Source organism: Canis lupus, chromosome 7 (assembly GCF_003254725.2).
Source record: "Canis lupus dingo isolate Sandy chromosome 7, ASM325472v2, whole genome shotgun sequence".
NCBI lineage: Eukaryota > Metazoa > Chordata > Mammalia > Carnivora > Canidae > Canis > Canis lupus.
In genome coordinates this window covers 26,878,107-26,888,801 of record NC_064249.1, presented here as the reverse complement: position 1 = coordinate 26,888,801, position 10,695 = coordinate 26,878,107, and the positions used below count along the sequence as shown (strand labels likewise).

At 50.9% G+C, this 10,695-nt stretch overlaps 1 long non-coding RNA gene across 2 annotated transcripts; it reads left to right on the top strand.

The window, feature by feature from the left end:
• Nucleotides 1-1,051: 1,051 nt before the first annotated feature.
• Nucleotides 1,052-10,258, top strand: LOC118355326 (uncharacterized). 2 transcript variants are annotated; one of them, XR_004817602.2, is made up of 3 exons: nucleotides 1,052-1,756; nucleotides 3,259-3,796; nucleotides 9,516-10,258. It is a non-coding gene; the product is annotated as an uncharacterized LOC118355326 (long non-coding RNA). The 2 variants fall into 2 exon arrangements; XR_004817603.2 differs by having other exon boundaries at nucleotides 1,053-1,756; nucleotides 3,259-3,731.
• The last annotated feature ends 437 nt before the right edge of the window (nucleotides 10,259-10,695 follow it).

Here is a 10,695-nt window from a genome sequence, read left to right as displayed (position 1 = left end):
CACCACGTCTGTCAGTGCATACACGAGAGTCCCTGAGCCGGGAGGCCAATGAGGACAGCAACCAGAGGGGCCTGCTTCAGTCTCACAGGCACCCCTTGCCCAGATAGAGCAGTAGACAACCCTGAGAGAGGACACCTGTCACATGTCAGGGAGCCCTGCAGGGTGGAATTGTTGTGACCGCGACGCAGTGCCAGGGGCATGAAGCGCACAGGGTAGAGGACCCATGTCACCTCCCCCTGCCTGCCCCCGGTCCTGAGATACTGGAGACTGGAGGTGACAGTGGCCTGGATGGCCTGGATGCATAAGAGCCAGTATAGAGGCCCAGGCAGGCGGCTCAAGCAAGCAAGGGCAGAGTCAGACTTGGCATCGTGCCAACAGGCCCGGGACTCGGGGAGGTGGGGTGGGCGGGGTTCGCCCTTCCATTCATTCATTCATTCATTTGGCAGAAATGTTTTTCTCTTTTTAAAAAAAATTTTTTTTATTGGAGTTCAATTTGCCAACATATAGCATAACACCCAGTGCTCATCCCACCAAGTGCCCCCTCAGTGCCCGTCACCCAGTCACCCCAACTGCCCCCCCCACCTCCCTTCCACTACCCCTTGTTCGTTTCCCAGAGTTAGGAGTCTCTCATGTTCTGTCTACCCTCACTGATATTTTCACTCCTTTTCTCTCCTTTCCCTTTATTCCCTTTCACTAATTTTTATATTCCCCAAATGAATGAGACCATATAATGTTTGCTTCGACGTGGAGGGACCTGGAGGGTATTATGTTGAGTGAAACAAGTCAATCAGAAAAGGACAAACATTATATGATCTCATTCATTTGGGTTCGCCCTTCCTGTCTCACCCATTTGCTGGTCATCTCCGAGTGGATTCCGCAGAGGCGCTTCCACCGGCCAGGAACCGTGGCTGGGACTGGGGGCTCTTCCCCCCCCGAGGCGCCAGGCACCCTTAGGTCCGCGTGGTGGACCTGGCACAGCGGACGCTGGTCCCCCCTCCCGGCGGCCCCGCATCACCCTTAGGGGCGTGGTGCACGGTCGCGACCCCGCCTCCTCATAACCCGGACATCCGATCTCGGGTAAGCAGGTGACGAGCGGAACCGTCACCCTAGGGTCGCCCGCCTCCAGTAGCTCCACCTTGGGCACCGCCTCCTCCCATCCCTCACCCACGTCGCGGACGCTCTGGAGGAGGAAATCCTATAAAAGCCGGCGCCAGGTGGCGCCTGACACCCATCGGGAACTGGAGGAGGACAGATGGAGCTCACCTGCGGGTGAGGGCGCCCAGCCTGCAGCCCAGACTCCCGATATTGCCCTGACCCACTTTGGAGCTCTGCTCTCAGCCTAGGGCAGGTGGAGGGCATCTGGTGCGGCTTCAGGGCGTCTGCCCTGGGAGCTCCCGGCTGGCACAGCAGGACCCCAGCAGCCCAAGGGAGACCTGGAAAGTCTGGGCAGCTGCTGGGCTGGGGGCAGACTCTACACAATTCCCAGGCTGAGCGTTGCAGACATGCGCAGAAAATTCCCCGAATACATCAGCAGGCCCTGGGCAGAGACTGTAAAACCAAAATCATGGATTTACTCATAGAACAGCAATGGATGAATTGTTTTTATCCTATCATTTCAAGCAGAGTATGTCCTTCTGAGTCATGCACACAAAGCTCAGGAGGGAGGGAGGAGGTAATCATTACACTTGACCACACGAGAGCTTAGACAAAATCTGTCTCCGCATATGCCGCAATGAAGTCCAAAGACAACAATCAGGTATGTAGAACATTGGTACAAATGCACATGTGGCGATACCAATACCGATTTAGGCATTACTTACCTTAATAAAAACTATCCCCAAAAATGGAGGGGGAGGGGGCTAAGAGTCATTCACTAAATAAATCCAGTTCAGGACACTGTACAGTGCAACAGTATGACTCTCTCTGTGTGTGTGTGTGTGTGTGTGTGTGAGAGAGAGAGAGAGAGAGAGAGAGAAGAGGTAAATGTCAATGAAGAACTGTTCCATAAAATTAAGAGAGAAAAAAAAGATGTGGAACTTCCTTTGGTGTTAAAAATTATTTTTCAAGTACATGTATTTGTCTTTAACGAGGTGGACAGGCAAAGGAACTAGAATCACTATAGCAATTTCAAAAATAAATGGGAATCAAGTCACTCCTGGTTTAATGCTTATTTATAGAAGTGCTAGAGATCATATGATATTGGCAGACAGAGAGATATGTTGATCAGTGTAATCAATACCCAAACAGATTGCCCAAGTCCAACCAAATTTTGGCAAATGTGCAAAATCCATTCATGGGAGGAAAGATGGCCTGCCTCTCCATCACATTGGAGGACAGTACTCAGACATCCACAGGCAAAACATACAAGCAGGCAGGGAAGCAGGCCGCAGACACACTGACAGACAAAGAAACAAAAATCCTTTACCTAAACTCTCATACATCATACAAAAATGAACTCGAAATGGATCGCATACTTCAATGGAAAATGAAAGTAGAACATACTGTAGTAGGATGGGGGGAGAATTCCAAGAGGAAAAATTGGGGATCTAGAGCTAGGCAGAGATTTTAATACCTAACACCAGATATGTGATCAATGAAAAGAAACAGACATTGGAAGTCATCAAAACTAAAACCTAGGCTTTGCAAACACTGTCTGAAGAGGACCAAATGACAAAAAACAGACAGAGGCTTGGGAGGAGGAATAGGTGAGTGAGGGGGAAGGTTGAAAGGGAGACACAAAATAAGGAAAATCTCCTAGAGGTTAGAACAGGGTCACTAGGTGAAGGGAAGTACAATCCGTTTACATGGGAAGTCTGGTGCATGGCCAAGGTAAGGAAGAAAAGGACCAAAATTTTAGGTTTAGAACTTTTTAAATGTTGTGTGTATGAGGCAACCAAGTCATAAAATCAGCTGGGTGGTTTTTAAATCTAATTCTGGATGGACATGAGATATGGGGTTTATAAGCTTAGAGTTCATAATTGATCACCCGCTATTATTCAAAAACCTGTAGCAACAATAGACAGTCTTGGGCCTGTCAGATTGAAGAAGCTATGATGCCACTATAAAAATTTCAGGCATGAAGAACATCATATTTTATTTTATCAACACCAGATGACTAATATTTAGCCTAGCATGATGCAGGAAAATTATGCATGGGGTGATACTGACATAATGCCCATCATAACTATAGATTTCCCTGAGTGGGAATAACAACAAGAAAGAATTTAAAATTTATGGGGTACTATCTTTATTTTACAGGCATAGATCTGCTGTGCATCTTCCACATTACCAATATCCCTAAGTGGGTCAGTGTAGCAGGGTGCCTGCTGGCCATAACATTTTGACTATAGCTCACTCCTGGATACCATACTCATTGCAGCCATGGATACTCTTCCAACAGCTCCAGCAATAGCAATCGTGCCACCATTTTGAATTAAAATGCCATCTTCTGATTCAGATACAACTCCAATGTCTGTGACATCCTCTGCCTCCTTTATGGATCACCATCCTGGTCAACTTCTTGCAACTCAGGACTCACTGGCCATCACTAAGCCCAGCCTCACCACCCCACCCACACTGTTACCGTCAGCACCAACCACTTGGTGGGAGACCTTCAATTAATGGAGAAACCAGATACATAGGGAACCTGATGAAGCAGTGGAAACCCTCACTTCAATCTCCACAAGAATTGATGACAGCTGTGAATTCTGCAGTTACACCAGATTTACCAGGTGCTTGACAGTGCTATGCAGGCTTGTACCCAGGTTCTTTATGATAGTGATCTTTCCTTGGAAACGTAAGTTAAGCTGAGTGATTTAAGAAGGTTAACTTTTGGTCATTTGGTGACTGGATATGGTACTTTGTTAAGAGTTCTTTGTGATGCTTATAAATTGATAATATTAGGAATACAGTTGCTTAAACAAACTGGCATTTAAATTATGGTATAAAAGAAAAAAATAAATTATGGTATAAAAGAATGTGCATCAACAGAATAATTCTCCCAAAATATGACAGTGTTCGTGATTAAGACTGCAAGGGATGTAGAATCACAGGATAGATTGATACTTTTGTGTACTTCGATTTGTACAGGGAATTAAGTTCTTAATATTCATTAGGATGTAAGTGAAATCATGGAGTGAATGGTTGTGTATCAAACTGGTGATTTCAAATCCACTTATTTAAGACAAAGACAAAACAAGTTGTTTTTTAAAAAGTAAAGTTGTTGGGATATAAAAAGAAAGTTGTATCAGGATGTCATCATCTTAACTGTTCTAACGCACAAGAACACAGTAGTGCAGCTGCAGAGAAGCCTTGTTGGGAGCTAACCAATGAAAACGCGTAGAAGCAACTGTTGCTGGGGCACATTTAAACTATAAATATTGAAAGTTTGGGAGGATCCTCCAAGAGTGTTCAGTCTGGGCAAGGGTACATTTTGCTTTTCTAAAATAGCTGTCTGAAGTCCTTGGGGCTATCAGCTCTCATCCTTAGCTCTGCTAAAGGGGACTCGTTCCCTGGTAGTGGTGAATGCTGAGCAGCCACCTCATGAAACAGATCAACCTGCCCACCACCACCACCTCCCACGTCCCATAGCGACGTGCCTTGAAGCTGGACACCAGCGCTCAGTTGCCTAAACCAAGTCTCCCCGGTGTGAACTCACATAATGATACACATTAACTTAATGTGGATTTGATTCTTCCATTTCCCCTTGCCTGCGACTCCAACAATAGTTTGGAGTATGTTATTTGTTTATCGCCTCATTGAAAGACCATATCCAGCATGCAAATGGCTTGTGAAATAGAGTTAAAATAATTGCCGGCAAAGAGAGGCTGATTCTCTGAGCACTAATTTGCTTCCCAAAACAGGGAGCACGCCTGTTCCAGCAACCTCGGGCAGGTCCCCCGTCATTGGAATGGCCTCAAGCTGTGGAGAGCCCACAATGCAAAAATGTTCCCTGAAGTTCCTTTGGATCCTGGGGACTGGCAGTGCCCACTGGGCCAGTCACTGCTGGTGCCTCCGCCACACTCAGGGCTCCCAGGAGTGTCATCCTGGAGGGTAGCCCCACCTTCCCACTCAGGCCTTGCCCTTGCCAGGGTGTCCAGGCTCCTCAGGTTCTGGCTGCGGGTGACCTAGCATTTGGGGAGGTTGGACCTTGCCACGAGGCACACGCCTCCCAGCCCCCAGAGCCTGCCCTGGCCCCAGGGGCCTCTCCAGACACCGGGCCTGTTGCAGGTCCCTGGCTCCCTGAACCTGTGGGGCTGGCTTGAGCTCCATACCCCCAGGCAGCCTGCTGAGGGGAGCCTGGCCCTCCAGGCCTGTGGAGTTCTTGGGGGAGGTGGCCACCCCCAACCCTGAAAACACTTTCCCCGCCTGGCCGTTCTGAATGGGCTGCATCATTCCCCCTTTGGCCCCGCAGCCTGCTGGGGCCCGGTGCTTAGCAGGAAGCAGGTCCCCCGGGGTGTGTCGGTGAACCCTACCCGCGGAGGCCAGACGGGGGCCCAGGTGCCCTCCAGCACTACGCTCCGGGGAGCGAGCCGGCTCGGGTAGCTTGGGGCTGGGAACGCGGCACGGGCCTCGCAGTCCGGACCGCCAGCGGCTGACCTGGCCTCCCCAGCGGCCTCCCCGGTCCCTGGCTCCTCTGCATTGCGCGGCTCGTGCAGGAGCAAGAAGGGCCGCCCTCCGCGCGGGTGCACCGCCGCGGCCCTCCAGGCCTGGGGAGCTCTACCACCTGCTGACCCTGCTCCGAGGGTTGTTCGGCGGCGACAGCGGGAAACCGGCGACCGCCGTCCATCGGGACTGACCACCTGGCCAGGTCTCGGCCTACCTCCCTGCGATTCTCCCAGGAGGGCAGCGCCAACACTCGGTTCGGCCCCAGCCGGACCAGGCAGCCCACGTCCCCCCAACTCTGCCTAATGAGGCATAGGACCATTGGCAGGGAGGGGTTAAGGCTCCGAAAGAACCAGGTGCCAGGGACCCCAAAGAGCCTGCTCCCGTGACCCGGCTCTCCCTGTATCCAGCCCCCCTAGTCCAGGTCCCTGGGTCTCCAGGTCGGCCAGCAGGGGGCGCAACCTCTGGAAAGGCCCTAAACCCTGAGTAGCCTCAGCCAGGAGGAGCCCACCCTGGCAAGACAGGTTTTTGAGCGGCCAAACATTATGACTGGCCCCAGTCAGTCCCCCTTTGGGCCAGCTGCCTGATGGTGTCCCGGGCTTCTCCAGCACTCCAGGCTCTCAGGTGAGTCTCCTCGGAGGGGACCCCGCGCATCCCTCCTGGCCTGGGCAGCTCATGCCCTCGGGCTCCCTTGCACATCAGCGGATGCTAGGCCAGGAAGTAGTCAGATGACCCGCACTCCACAGCTGGCAGCGCTGACCAGGTCCCCCCAACCTTGGCCTCTTGCAGTCCCGTGGCTCCCCTGCTAGGCGTGGCAGGCAGGAGGGTCGTGAGCACTTAGCTCACCGATGGCAGCTGTGGACATCAGGTCTGTCTAGAAACTCCTGCAAAGCCTCCAGCCTGGAGCTAGCCCACCCCTCAAGAATCTTTCTGAAGTGGCTCTTTGACCTAGTCAGTCAGTCCCCTTTCGGATTGGCGGCCTACTGCGTTCTCAGGCTTCCCTGCGATCGGTTGTCACAGGTGCCCTTGGAGACTGCTAGCCCAGTAGCCAGCCAGCGGGTCAGGTGTCCGCAGCTTCACCTTCAGAGGGAAGAGGTGCGTTTGTGCAGGTTAGGGCTTGGAACTAGTCATCTGCTTGGTGCCTCCCACAGCCCGCTCGCGTGGCCTGGCTCTGCACACAGTTGCCCTGTTCCGTGGGTCTGGTGTCCCTGCTTGAGTTCCTTGTACATATTCAGGACACGGCCTGCATCCAGTATAGACCAGTCGGGGTCCTTTACACCTGTACAGCTTCTCCTGATGCCAAAGCCCCTGCATGGGCCACTGGGTGGAGTTATCCCACACCTGGAAATCATGGGAGGTGGCATCTTTAAACTAGGAGCCGTCATTGCACTTTGGGACAGGCTGCCTGTCCTGATCCTGGGCTTCTGGAGCATCACTCCCCCCAGGTGTCTCGAGGTGGAGGGTAGTTCAGGCAGGAGGGCCCTGCAGTGTCAGCACCACCCCACCTGTCCCTGGCAAGCTCTGCCTTCTGGAGAATGTGGTATCTGGCTTGGAATGAGGCAGATGCCAGGGACCTTAATGAAATAGCCTGTTCCTGGGGCCCCTAGATGGCTCAGTCAGTTAAGTTTCTGCCTTCGGCTCAGGTCATGATACCTGGGTCCTGGGATCAAGCCCTGAGTTGGGCTCCCTGCTCAGTGGAGAGCCGCATTCTCCCTCTCCCTCTGCTGCTCCCCCTGCTTGTGCTCTTTCTCTTTCAGTCAAATAAATAAGTGAAATCTTTAAAAAAATAAAATAGCCCCTTCCTGTGAGCCAGCTTCTCCCTACAGCTGCTTCAGCTGCTTTTTTCCAGGCCCACGGCTCAACAAACTAGAGGGCCTGTGCAGATGCATGCAGCACTTGATCAGCCTCGCCGGAAGCAGTGCAGGCTTGTGAGGTTCCAGGAAGACATTGTCCACCAGGTTGGAGGAAATCCTCCCTGGGAAATCTTTCTGAGCCTAAGGATTTTACATGTGACAGTCAGTCTCCGTTTGCACTGTCTGACAAGGGGTCCCAGGCTTATCTACCTGCCAAGGCTTCCAGATGTGTCTGGATGTGTCTTATTGGAGGGTAACCTGACCATTCCTCAGCCTGCCCTGGCATTGGAGTCCAGATTCTTCAACTCTGCCCTCAGGGGGTATGGAGTATAGGGCTTGGAATGAGGCAGAGGCCAGGGACCCCTCATAGCCTGCTCTTGTGACACAGCCTCTGCTCACAGCTGCCTCCTTCCATGTGCCTGACTTGTCAGACCTGGGGAGCCTGGGCAGGTGCATGGCATACCTGTTCATCCAGCCTTGGTCTACAGGAAACGCTGCAGGCATCTGTGGTTCTGAGAGGACCCTTACTATCTGAATGGCCTCAGGACAGAGGGCATCCACACCAGTAAAAATCTTTGGAGGCAACAGTTAAACTGGCCACAGTCAGTCTCCATTTGGACTGCCTGCCTGAGGGGGCCCTGGGATTCTCCAACAATCAAGGCTCCCAGATGGCTCTTCATGGAAGAGTGCATGACCATCCTGAGCCCCCCTCACCTCTGTCCACCTCTACAAAATTTCCGGAGTCCCTAGTTCTCGATTCAGGGATTATGTGCATACTTTTTAAAGATTTTCTTTTTAAGTAATCTCTACACCCAATGTGGGGTCCAAATTCATGACCCCGAGATCATGAGTCACATGCTCTACTGACTGAGCCAGCCAGGTGCTCTGGGACACGGGGCATTTGTGGAGGTTAGGGCTTGGAATAAGACAGGTGCCGGTTTCTGCCACTAGCCTGCTACTGGGACCTCGCCTTTCCCGACACCACTTCGTTGCAGATGTCTGACTCACCTTACTTGCAGTGCTTGTGCATGAGCGGCACTGTGCTCTTTGCAGCTGGCCTTGGGATACCAGAGGGTATCTTGGCCCATGGGCTTCAGAGAGGACCCCACTACCTGAATGGCTTCATGTTGGAAAGAACCAACCCCAAACACTTCCTGATGTTCTGGCTTCAACTGTTGACTTACATCCCCCCACCTGACTGACTACTTTTTTGGGTCACTGTGTTTCCTAGCAACAGACCTCCCAGAAGTTCCAGTTTAAGCAGGAAGCTCAATGAGTTTTTCTGGGAGTATTGCTAGTCACCCTTGAGGCTAGCAGGTATTTGGGGATCAGCCTGAGCTCCATATTCCTGGATGGCCCTGGCAGCCCATATCTGATTTTCATGATTTGGACTGCACAGGGGCAGCACCTGTGGGTTCTGGGGCATCTGGGACCTGGATTAGGCCTGCATCCCAAGAGGCTTGGCCCCAGAAAAGGGCTACTGCCTAATTCCAAACACCAAGGTACACACACCAAGGTACCAAGGCTTATATTCCCCCAAAGGCACTCTGCACTGCCTTGCCACAGCTGGATTGGGCAAGATGGCTGGGGTATCTTCCAGGATGAGACTCCTATGAGCCTTCATTGCTGCTGACAAAGGCAAAGGAAAATGGTGTTGCTTGTATGTCAAGTGGTTCTAACATGTAAACTAGGGCCCATTTCATAAGGGCCCCATGTTTGTCCTTATTGGAGGAAACAATGAACTTTGAACTGTGCCAGGCTGCAAATGTTCCAAGGACCCAGCACAAACACTTGCAACTTGGTACAGTAAGGGCTTTCTTAGGGATAGCCAATTATACTCAGGAAGGAACCAATTATACTCAGCCAAATTTAGGTTTCTGCTACCATCAAAATTCTTTGCAAAAAACACATGCAAACATTTTGTCTTTAAAAGCCCTTGACTTTTGTTCTCTGAGGGAGGCTACAATTTGGGTTGCTGTCCATATCTGTCCTCAGAATTACAGTTCTGAAACCCCAAATAAATGCTTTTGTTTTACTCTAGCTTTGCCTCTTTTTTAGGTGGACATTTCTCATGGCAGCAGAACCGGCATCCAAGCTACATTATGCTTCAACTTCTACACACTGTTGGATTCAAGCATGGCACCTACATGAGCACTCTGTGGGGCTGCGGGTTCCCTGGAGAGTCCTATAGGCTCTGAGCCTTCCTCCTTGGTTGACATTCTAGCCTTTCTTTGGGTGTCTTTTTGGTGCCAGCTTTTATAGAGCAGTAACACTTCTCTGTCTGCATTCTGTTCCAGACAAGTGCCCACAGGGGAGAAACCCTTCCCTGGCCAGACTCTTCCCTGTATGGCTTCTCACAGAACACTGACACTTTTCTAACCCATAGTTTCTATAGGGGATTAACACTGTTACATCTGGACTATTCCCTGAGGATGCTCTGGAACTTCCAATGTCAAAAATGCTACCTAGAGAGCAGTCCCCATCTGGGACTCCAGGTGTTTTTATGTGTAGGTATGATGGATCTTCTTCCTGTAAGCTTTGGACTATATGATGGACCTATATTATTAAGTGATTAAAATTGCAATGGCAACTTTGGGGATCCTTTGAAATTCTAAAAGTTGGGGATCCCCGGGTGGCTCGGCGGTTTGGCGCCTGCCTTTGACCTGGGGCGCGATCCTGGAGTCCCGGGATCAAGTCCCGCGTCGGGCTACCGGCATGGAGCCTGCTTCTCCCTCTGCCTGTGTCTCTGCCTCTCTCTCTCTGTCTATCATGAATAAATAAATAAATCTTTGAAATTCTAACAGTTATTTCTTTGCATGCATAATAAGAAAAGGGATATAACACCAATCAAAATGAATGGGAAGCATATTTTCAGGCCTCCAAGCAATCAAGTGAATTGTAACTCACTTTGTTACCAGTTAGACTCCAAGACCTGACCTTTACTGCCTACCTTCTGGTCCTCACAGACCTTTGTCCCACATTTTCCCTTAAGCTCTTCTTTCCAGCTTATCTCTGAATTCAGGCAAATGGGAAGTGAAACGGACCCCTCAAGGGTTAGTGACTGCCCTGATAAGACCTCCAGTCAGCGAAGACCACCCAGACCAGTTTGAGCTTAATCCCTGACTCAGGCCTCTGCAGATAGAATATGAAGTGACTTCTAGAATGACCAACAACTGCCTTTACCTCATTATAATACTAAAGTCTCAGCCCAAAGAGGAGCACAAGCCTCATTCACAAA